Source organism: Argiope bruennichi, chromosome 2 (genome assembly GCF_947563725.1).
Source record: "Argiope bruennichi chromosome 2, qqArgBrue1.1, whole genome shotgun sequence".
NCBI classification, from domain to species: Eukaryota; Metazoa; Arthropoda; class Arachnida; order Araneae; family Araneidae; genus Argiope; species Argiope bruennichi.
Genome location: NC_079152.1, coordinates 97904176 through 97913673, shown reverse-complemented (window position 1 = coordinate 97913673; position 9498 = coordinate 97904176). Strand labels below are relative to the sequence as shown.

The window sequence follows — 9498 nt, the reverse complement described above, 5'->3', positions numbered from 1 at the left end:
TAAAACCGAAAAACTGCTTCAATATTTTTGTTAATAAACGTGGATTCTGGAAAGTCTAGTGTCATAATAAATAGATAAAAATACATACGCATTTATAAAATTAATAAAATGAAAAATGATATTGACAAAATATATCTTAACATGTTTTAAAAATGCTTTGAAATATGAAACCAAATTGACCTTTTTAATAAAAGAATGCTCTCATAATGTTCTTTGCGTAGGGCCATACAATGCCTAAACCACCATTGTTGATCCTGTAAAGTAAACTTCATATAAAAATACAGTTTCTGTTTTTGACGAGTATACTCGTCATACAAAAGTACAACATTTTCGGTTTTGACGAGTTTATTCGTTAAGGGTCATTGCTAAATTTTTGCGACACAATTTAGATACGCAATTTCCGAAGAGGTCGAAACAGTTCATTGGTTAATGCAAACGTGTGTCTTCGGGTGTTTTAGTTATGATTATTATATATATGCAACTTCGGACTAAATGAATCGTATAAATCTAAATTTTGCTTATAAAAACCCTTACTCGAATTTCTGGTTTCTTCTAGCATTTTTAAACATTGTAATTTTGAAAATAAGTTCAGTTTTTATTAAGAAGAAATTTCAAATATGTATCAAGAATATATTGAGGAATATTGTGTTTTGTATTATTTCTAGCAAAAGGAAATTCCAGGTTCAATCTTTTATACTTGAAACACCATTTAAGAAATATATATATTTAATTCTCTTCAGACTTAAATTGAAATGCACTATGAGTATTTAAGACCACTACTTAAAACAATTATTGCCTTTTTAACCAATAATGAGTGTTAAAGAGTTAATTTCCTTGGATTTCAGATGATGGCAGTTTTAATCTCCGCGTGATAGAAGTTATGATTTTTCATTCCCACTCAGTAAAATCGTCTTCAGCCAACCTGTCCTGATAGTATCTCTAAATAAGAATTTCTTAGATTATTGATCCTTAGGCATGTTGCAACGTGGGAAGAGATTCATTTTAAAAACCTACAAGGAAATCGGAGCACCGGCAACACTGCTGCATCTAAATCGCATTCGAATAGATCATGATGTTAAGTAATTCCACTCGAAACTCACATCGCCAATAGAGCGCCAATGTTTTTAACAACCTCGTGACACGGCAACCCTTCTTCTCTAGGAGAGATACATCAGTTACTATGACCACGGCGCCACTGCCAAGAGCAGATGATAATATCTAGTGCGCAGTTGATCGTAGTGCGCATTGGGATAGTTTTTGAGTGTAGACGAGGGAATAGCGGCGCTAAAGAGTAACCAACAACTTTGTGAATGTGCTCTTGCTCCATTCTCATGTTTTAATTGGTTGAAATCGACTGCCGAGGAAACCCGACACCCATGTAAGTAAATGAACTGCAAAATAAAAAGTTTGTGCAAATACTGTGACATTCTTGAAAGAATTGTCCTACTTGTTGATTCTTGTGTTCTTGCGTGAATGCGCAGATGGGAAGGCTCTTCAGAAGTTAATTTTAGTTTTCGTTTCATGGTTCGACAGTTCCGGTGAGTACCATTTTTTCTTCTTTTTTTTCTTTCATCAAATAGAATGTTGGATAGCGGTTTCACGCGGCACCTATTTCACTGCATGCCACTCTGTTTACTCTTACGACTGCTAAATATTTTAAAACTCGGTGTATTAAATTACTTTGATGTTTCGGGGCTCGTTATAACCCGGTATATGTGGCATTTATTCTTCTGCCTGCCTTATCTTATTTTTACTTGATCTCAAAGAATGATGCAATGTGTTTTCATTCAAGTAAAAGGAGGATGCTTTACATTTAATACGAATTTCATCACTAGTGAATTAAATTGAATTAATCGAAAATTTATTATATTTTCTAGTTCATTTACCATCCCCTAAATCGACAAGCTGCTGATGTGAATGATTAATTATGGTTTCATAAAGAAACGATTTTTTGAGCTGAATTAATGTGCAAACTTATCGAAAGTGTGGCAAGTGAATAACTGTACATGTCTAATAATAGTTTAAGTTAATAGATAAATTTATAGGTTTAGTTTAATAAATAGACAAAAATAAATAAGATAGTTTAAAGTTAATAGTTAAATTTTTACAGGTAATATCGCAATTTGTATTATTTATAATCATTTGGGATATCTTAAAATTGGAACATCCTAAACTTTGACCCCCCCCATTATGTGTGAAATAGAGCGCCATTTCAATTTTTAAGCAGATACTGCTAATGGATATCATCTTCCAGAAAAAATTGTATTCTTCAGAATGGGTTTACATTTTTAAATTCTTAAGTTCTTGGTATTGGGGTGAATTTTTTTTTAACTTCCATTTGCGGCGTGGCGTATTCAGTGATGGATTTCAGCATATTGCTGCATTAAGTTGTGTATATTGAAACCCTTCTAACAACAACCGTTCAATTTAGTTTCATATATTAACTAATTTTTACATTAAACTGAAATAAATCATTAAACTGCTGACTCTTTTTTTTTATTTAACTTTGTGATTAGATTTTTATTTGTAAATCATGGAAAAAAATAGCAAAAACTAAATTCTTGAAAAATAAATCGTTTTTTTTTTCTTTCAATAAGTTTTGTTTGTCGATGATTTTTTTATTTAGGAATAAAAGTATTTAATTATGACAAATTTTAAAGTGATGATAATTTTCAAACAAATATAAAATTTAAAATTATTTTACAAGACCTTTCAAGATGTATGCCTTAATAAATGTTTCAATAATTTATAACACATAAATTAACTTTAAAATTATTTTATCAATTCACTGTAAACACGCACACTGTAAGCCTAGTATTTACCTAACTTATTTCGCAGCTAGTTTAATAACATTTTTTACTTGACCTATCTACGGCCCTCTTTAATCTTGCGATTCCTTACCAGCAGTGTAGACTGCCTAATCAGAAATCCGCCAGTGGATGCATCCCCCCACCCCAATAAACACAGTTTAATGTTGTACTTCTAGATTTACATATAACAAGTTATTTTACTTTCTGAAGTTACACTGCCAGAAATAAGTTGTTGCAATTGCGCGTTGAATGTATTTATATTATGGAATAATTCCACTAGAAATTAATAGCACATTATTTTCAATATACAGTTAGAATTGGAATTTTCTTGTTTCGCAATACCATGCTTCGTAAAATGAGTGATTTATTAATCAATTAAAACCCAACAATAAAATGAGGATGATTTATGTGCGTCTTTGATCAATGGAAATTATGCCTTTCAAATTTTTTCCTCGATATAATAGCGGCCATGCTGACACGAACAGAAGTGACCTGAACTGAACTCTTTTTTTCTATTGTTGTCCCAGAGATACCAATCTTATAAGTAATTCATCTTACAATGCAACATTGAAATGTCTGTCAATGTTGTTAAAGCGACCCGTACAATCGTAAAACGAATTCAAACTAAAGGGTGATAGTTGAGGAAATTTTAATGATGATTGGTAAAGATGATTGAAGAACATTTAAACGGACTTTTAACTTTCTAACGAATTTTTTTTTAATTTAGCCACAACGATTTTCTGGTATTTCATTTACAAAATAAGTTCCATGTACCGTTGAGTATTGTTGAAAATCAATTATGGATAACTCTAAATTTATATGTTCTGGATTTAATACTGTGCTGTATTTCAAATTGTTCGATAACATTGTAATATATTTTAATTACTGACTTGATATGTAAAATTATAATCTAACTATTTTATATCTTGAGAAATGGGAAAAAGAGTTTTTACTCATAATTTATATTGAAAAGAACTTATTAAGTTTATTTTAATTATTTTTAACTTTAATAGGCTATATTTACTTGTTGACCTTATTTCTTGTAAAATATAAAACCCTAAATCGGGCACAGTTTATTTGGTAATAATGGTAAATAATAAAGCCAGCTAAATTATGAAAATCTATAAAAAAGCTTATTTTTATGGTCGCGGGATCCATATTTTAAGAAAACACCGGATATTTACAGAATTACCGTATTGAAATGGCAAAGCAAAAAAAAACAAAAAAAAAAAACGAAAGCTAAAAAATCTTCAATTATCGCCCTTGAATGCTACTTCCTGCTTCCTACCCAACAATTATTGATGCCTTAACAGCTGATTTCTAGAAACATGCTTGAACCAAATTCTTGGAAGGTAATAGGAGGAAAATACTTTCACCGACAATATTTTTCGATTTTCCCAATTCTTATAAATAATGACATTATGAATCAATATTCTTTGGATATAAATTTACTGTTCATTCAATACTAGAAAAACACTATGTATACAGGAAAAGGATTTCACTCTATTTCATTTTATATATCAAAACGTGATAACACTGAACTCTTTACTAGTTAAAAAGTTACTGATATATGTGTAGCATTGACACTAAGTTGTGTGACTATGTTCGAAATCAATTTTTTGAAAAAAACGTTCGAAAATAGTAAATTTTTTAATATTCGCATAAAAAAAACTTGAAAAAAAATATTTATGAAATCAAAGTATACCAGTTAAAAGGCAAAAGTTTTTTTTTTTTAATTGGGAAAGAAAAGCCTATTTTGGTTGAATAGAAGTTTAAAGCAAAAAAACTTGTATATTAGAGGTTTATTAAATGATTTGCTTAAAATTTTGCAGATGGCTTAAATATATTGTCAAGTTTCTGAACTAAAAAATAAACTGTATTTAAACTAACTCTTTATATATGAGGATTTCAAATGATAAACATGAAATTTTCGGAATTTTTTCATATTGCCTAGCAATAAAACTATAAAATATTTCTAAGTGAAGATTTCTTATTATGTTCTTCAGGAACTGCAGAACATATTGTGAATTTATAATACCAAATTTGAACTTAAAACATATTAATTTACGAGGATATTCGTAAGGAAATTCTTCAAGGATTAGAATTTGAAACAATAATATCCATAATGTGGAATAGCACTAAAATGTATATAAATCCAAATATAAAAATCACTAAGATCCCAAAATATAGACTTAGAAATAAAATTCCAATGGTTTTATGAAGAAACCTGTTCAAACATTAAGAACATTAAATTTTTTAAAAAAAATCGACTTTTTCAACGTAGTCACCTACCTTAACTATCAATATCCTGTATTTTGACAACGTCATTCGCTTTGTAAAAATTCTATGAACGAGTTCAGTTCAGGTTTGGTTATCTAATTGGATTTTATTTTTCAAAAGGAGTAGCTCTCCGAAAACTTCTTTCCAAAGTCACGCCCTTCATAAATTCAAGATAAGTGACGTCTCTCACCACTTTAGTTTTATCTTTTCCTTATCAACAAAAAGAGCTTTTACCATCCTTTAATCTCTATCTGAAATACATCTAATATTTACTTTACTAAGAGATTTTATTTTTGTGATGCACCTCTTTCACTGTATCTCTGCGTATTATTCAGAAGTTGAACATAATTTTTAAAGAAAGCATTGTTAAGTATTTTCAAAAAATTAGTGACATTAATAAATTGTTTAGTATTAAGTTTTTATTTAGTGAAAATAAATTAATAATTGTAAAGATTTGACTGCGATGTAATTTTTTTTTTAGAAATTAAATTACGCCTATGTAACTAAAAATTTATAGTTAAACCATCGAAACTTTTCGAAACTTTCTCGCTTACTTTTTAAAAAAGCACTAAAATTGTAACTCAATCCATCCTGCATAAAAGGTGTAGATTTTGGAAGGCTATAAACGCCTCGAGTTATCACATCTTTATTATCAGAGTTCCGCCCATAAACGTTTTCAGCATCGTAGTATTATAACCAGAATTTGACACGGAGCTGCAATTTTTGTGAGATCATATATCAAATTCATTCAACTAAGTCGTTTCTTTTTCAAAATACTGCTTTACATTCTTGTGAATGTACAGACAGACAGTCAGTCTGTTGACGAATCTGATTAAAAATTTGATTCATTACTAAAATTGTGCACCAAATTTTATCCATCTAGTTATTTATATTTTGTAGTCACTGTGTTTACTTGTACTCGGATAGGCAGACTGCCTGTGAGTGCATTTCATTAAAAATTTTATAGAATACAATGGATGTAAAAGTCAAACTAAATTTCCTCCGCATAGCTGAAGCTATCACGAGTTTTGAATGCGATGGAAATAATCGTTTTCATGCTGGCGAAAGGCCTCGTAGTTAGATGGTCAATCCTTAGTGGAATTTTTTTCAAAATATGCATATCTACTCTTTAGGTACTAAATTTGTCTATCAAATTTTATTGATTTTGCTCTTTATATTTTTTAATTATTTTTTGTTCAATTGTAGTTTGCCAGTCAGACCAACAGTCTTCCTGTGAATGGATATCTTTATAAATTTGTCGTGAAAAAACTACGCATCAAATTTCTTTCACGTAACTCAAAGCATTTTTGAATTCTGTTCGCAGGCAGACAGAATTTTAGAAATGTGTTTTTCGGATTCGATAAGACCTGAAATGTATGTGAAGATTTTTGAAGATTATAATACTATCTCCTTGTTATATTTCGTTTAGGAAAGATAAAAATCTGTTCAAAATTTTCAACAGTTTTATAGTTATTTTTAAATTTCGTATTTTTTTATTATTGCGAATATAAAACTATTGCTCACGCTATTGAATTTCTTCTGCAGTGCTGAAAATTTAAATCGGTATTTTTAAAAAATACGGCTGCCTGCATTATAGAAATAATTTTCCCTTATCTGAATCATATATGTATTTAAAAAAGTGGATTACATAGATGTTTTAATGTAATGTTTCCATAGTGCCTATTAAAACTAGAACCCAGAGCATCTTTACACTCCTAGCCCACCACCTTTTGCTCGCCATTATTTTAAAAAGAATTACAGTAGACTCCCGATTATCCGCGGGCGGTTTATCCGCGTCTGCCGCACTAAGTTTCTTTTTTTGCTTCCAAGCAAAGAGAAAATGCTTCCAAAGCAAGAAGCAAACACAAATGACTGATTTCTTCAAAAATGTGTAGTTTTACAGTTATGCTTTTGTAATTACATAATACATTACAGTATTAAAACAGTACATATGTATTAATTTTTCTGTGTATCCTTGACGCCTTTCGTAAGTACAAAGCACTTTTCTGTTTTCATTAACAAAATGCATTTTAAGTTAGTTTTGAGTGATATACTAAAATATTAAGCGTTAGTTAAACATTTCCTGCTGTTTATTTTACGTTTTATTGTACATAAAACGATTTTTCAAAGTTGGAAGGACCGTTTTCTCTTTTTCTATACCCGTTTTTAGCTTTTTTCGAATTATCCGCGATTTTTGTTATCCGCGGCGGCCGCGCCACCCAATTCCGCGGATAATCGGGAGTGTACTGTATCAATAAAGCTATTGAAAACCTCCTCATTTTCTCGTCTGTACTTAGTAGATGGGCATGGAAAATATTGGATTTGCAAGTTTTTCAAAGAATTCATTAGCGTTACCTCTCGATATCCATAGATTTTCTGAAGCATAAATATTTATACTGAAGTAATTAATGCTGTAAAATAACAGACATAATTTCAATCTTATTGAAGTTGTGACATGTTTAACTGCTCTGTTATTTTGCACCTTGTTATACCTTGCACACTGCTGTTCCTTGTGGTAAAGCAATTTTGCATTTCTCAAGTATTAAGGCTTTTTTAACAGTTGCAAACTTTAAAGGGAACTCTACCATTGCCTGAACATTTCAAAGTATGCATAGAGAAAGTCGAGCACTGTTAAAAGTGGGCAGTATCTTGTGGGTATAAGAAAAAAAAATGCAAAAAGAACTCTTTATCTAGCTTTTTGTTCCTGATCATGGACTGTACCTTAGACTGAGCCAATGTATATATTTAATTTTTTTCCCATTTATTTACGCATATTTTTTTCACTTATTTATATTTTTCTCTTTGCTTATATTTTTTTTCTTTTATTTTTCTGTTTTCAAAGTTTAAATTCCTTATTTTTTGGTAAATTTTATTATTTACTAATTATTTTTTAATGATTCTGTTACTGTGGAATGTTATGTAGACTCTTCTACTTGAGTCATTTAAACCTTCTCCACTTTTTCTTTTTTTACCTGCTCCTTTATTTTTTTGTTCCGTTTTTTGTTTGTTTTGTTTTTTCTCTTGGCTGCCTTTAGCTTTTGCATTTAATACACAGGTATGAGATTTTTTTTTTAAATAGCTAGTTCTTTAAACACTATTTTTTAAATTTTAATTGTGAGCTTTTTACCGGTGTAACGCCAATTTTGGCACACACCTAATCATCAATATCAATATTCACCAGAATATTATTCTGCAGTGCGAATCAACTGTTGAACACAAAATTAATTTTCGTATTTCGCTTAATGAATTTACTAACGACACTTTTCAATAAACTGTCCGACAAACGATAACTACAATTTATGGGCGTGTGGACAACAAGCATTTCCTATCCTTTATAGGCACACTTTTTACCAGCAGTTGAAATTCTAATTTGATTTACGAGAGAAAAAAGCACTGTTCCGCATCATGAACTAAGAAAGGAAATTCATATTTTCATTACTTAGTTTTTCTGTATAACTTAGCATAGGATCCAAATCAATCTTCTGTGTAATAATCTGCAAAATCGAATGTTCATTAAAAAGAACAGAATTCAGCTTGGTAGAATGAATTTGAATGTTTATTTTTCCTCCGTATCATTTTTTTTTGTTGTAAATATATTTCCAGCTGGATTCATTTTATTTTTTAATCAATTCGTGATTATTTTTAACGTTGTAAAATTATTAATATTCATCTTTTCCAATAATGTCAGACAAGTATTACGTGATCACTAATTAATATGCGTAATTACATTTTTTTTTTTTTTTTTTACCTCACGAAGTTTGATTTCATGTTGAGTTGCTAATAATTTGATTCTGAAAAAGGACATTTTAAAGATTTCGAGGAGAGGGATGTGTCGTTGATAAATTCTTCTTTCATAACAAATTTGTAAATCTGAATAGCAGGAATAAAATGTCTTTTTTTAACACCCTATAATAATGGAATTAAACTAAACCTACCACGAGCTGCTCAAATTATCGTTTTCAATGGCATTTTCAATGTATCGATGAAATGCTGGTATGTTTAGTGTTAAACACTCTGTAGTCGTGCTGTTTTAGAATAAAAAGTAGGCCTGAAAATTTAATACATTAAATTGGCAGAAAAATAGTATTGGAACTCTTTTCTTATTTAAATTTAGAAGTTTCAGATCCTGTCTTGCTGTTAGTCCTTATTATTAGCATTTTATAATTTTATCTAATCAGTACACAGCTAAATGCAACAATTTCATGACTTAAAGTAATAAAATAATGATTTAAGTAAAGTTTCCTGGAATAATTATTTTAAAATGTTCATAGTAATTTCATTTTAAGTAATCTCAGTTTATATTATGAGGTTGTGAAAAGGTGTAACTGAATTGAGTGGGAAGCCTTTCAAATACAGAAACCTTTTAAATGCTATGATATGGAAATTTATATCTCATTAAGTCTTCCTG

At 29.8% G+C, this 9498-nt stretch overlaps 1 protein-coding gene across 2 annotated transcripts in view; it reads left to right on the top strand.

The window, feature by feature from the left end:
• Window positions 1–1204: 1204 nt before the first annotated feature.
• The window catches only part of LOC129989973 (circadian locomoter output cycles protein kaput-like), a 147931-nt gene continuing 139637 nt past the window's right edge, over window positions 1205–9498 (top strand). Inside the window, exon 1 of one of the 2 annotated variants that reach the window (XM_056098114.1) lies at window positions 1205–1378. The gene's annotated coding sequence lies outside the window, so the exon portion shown is untranslated. Of the gene's footprint in view, window positions 1539–9498 lie in introns of both variants that reach the window. The other variant, XM_056098113.1, reaches the window with a different exon arrangement.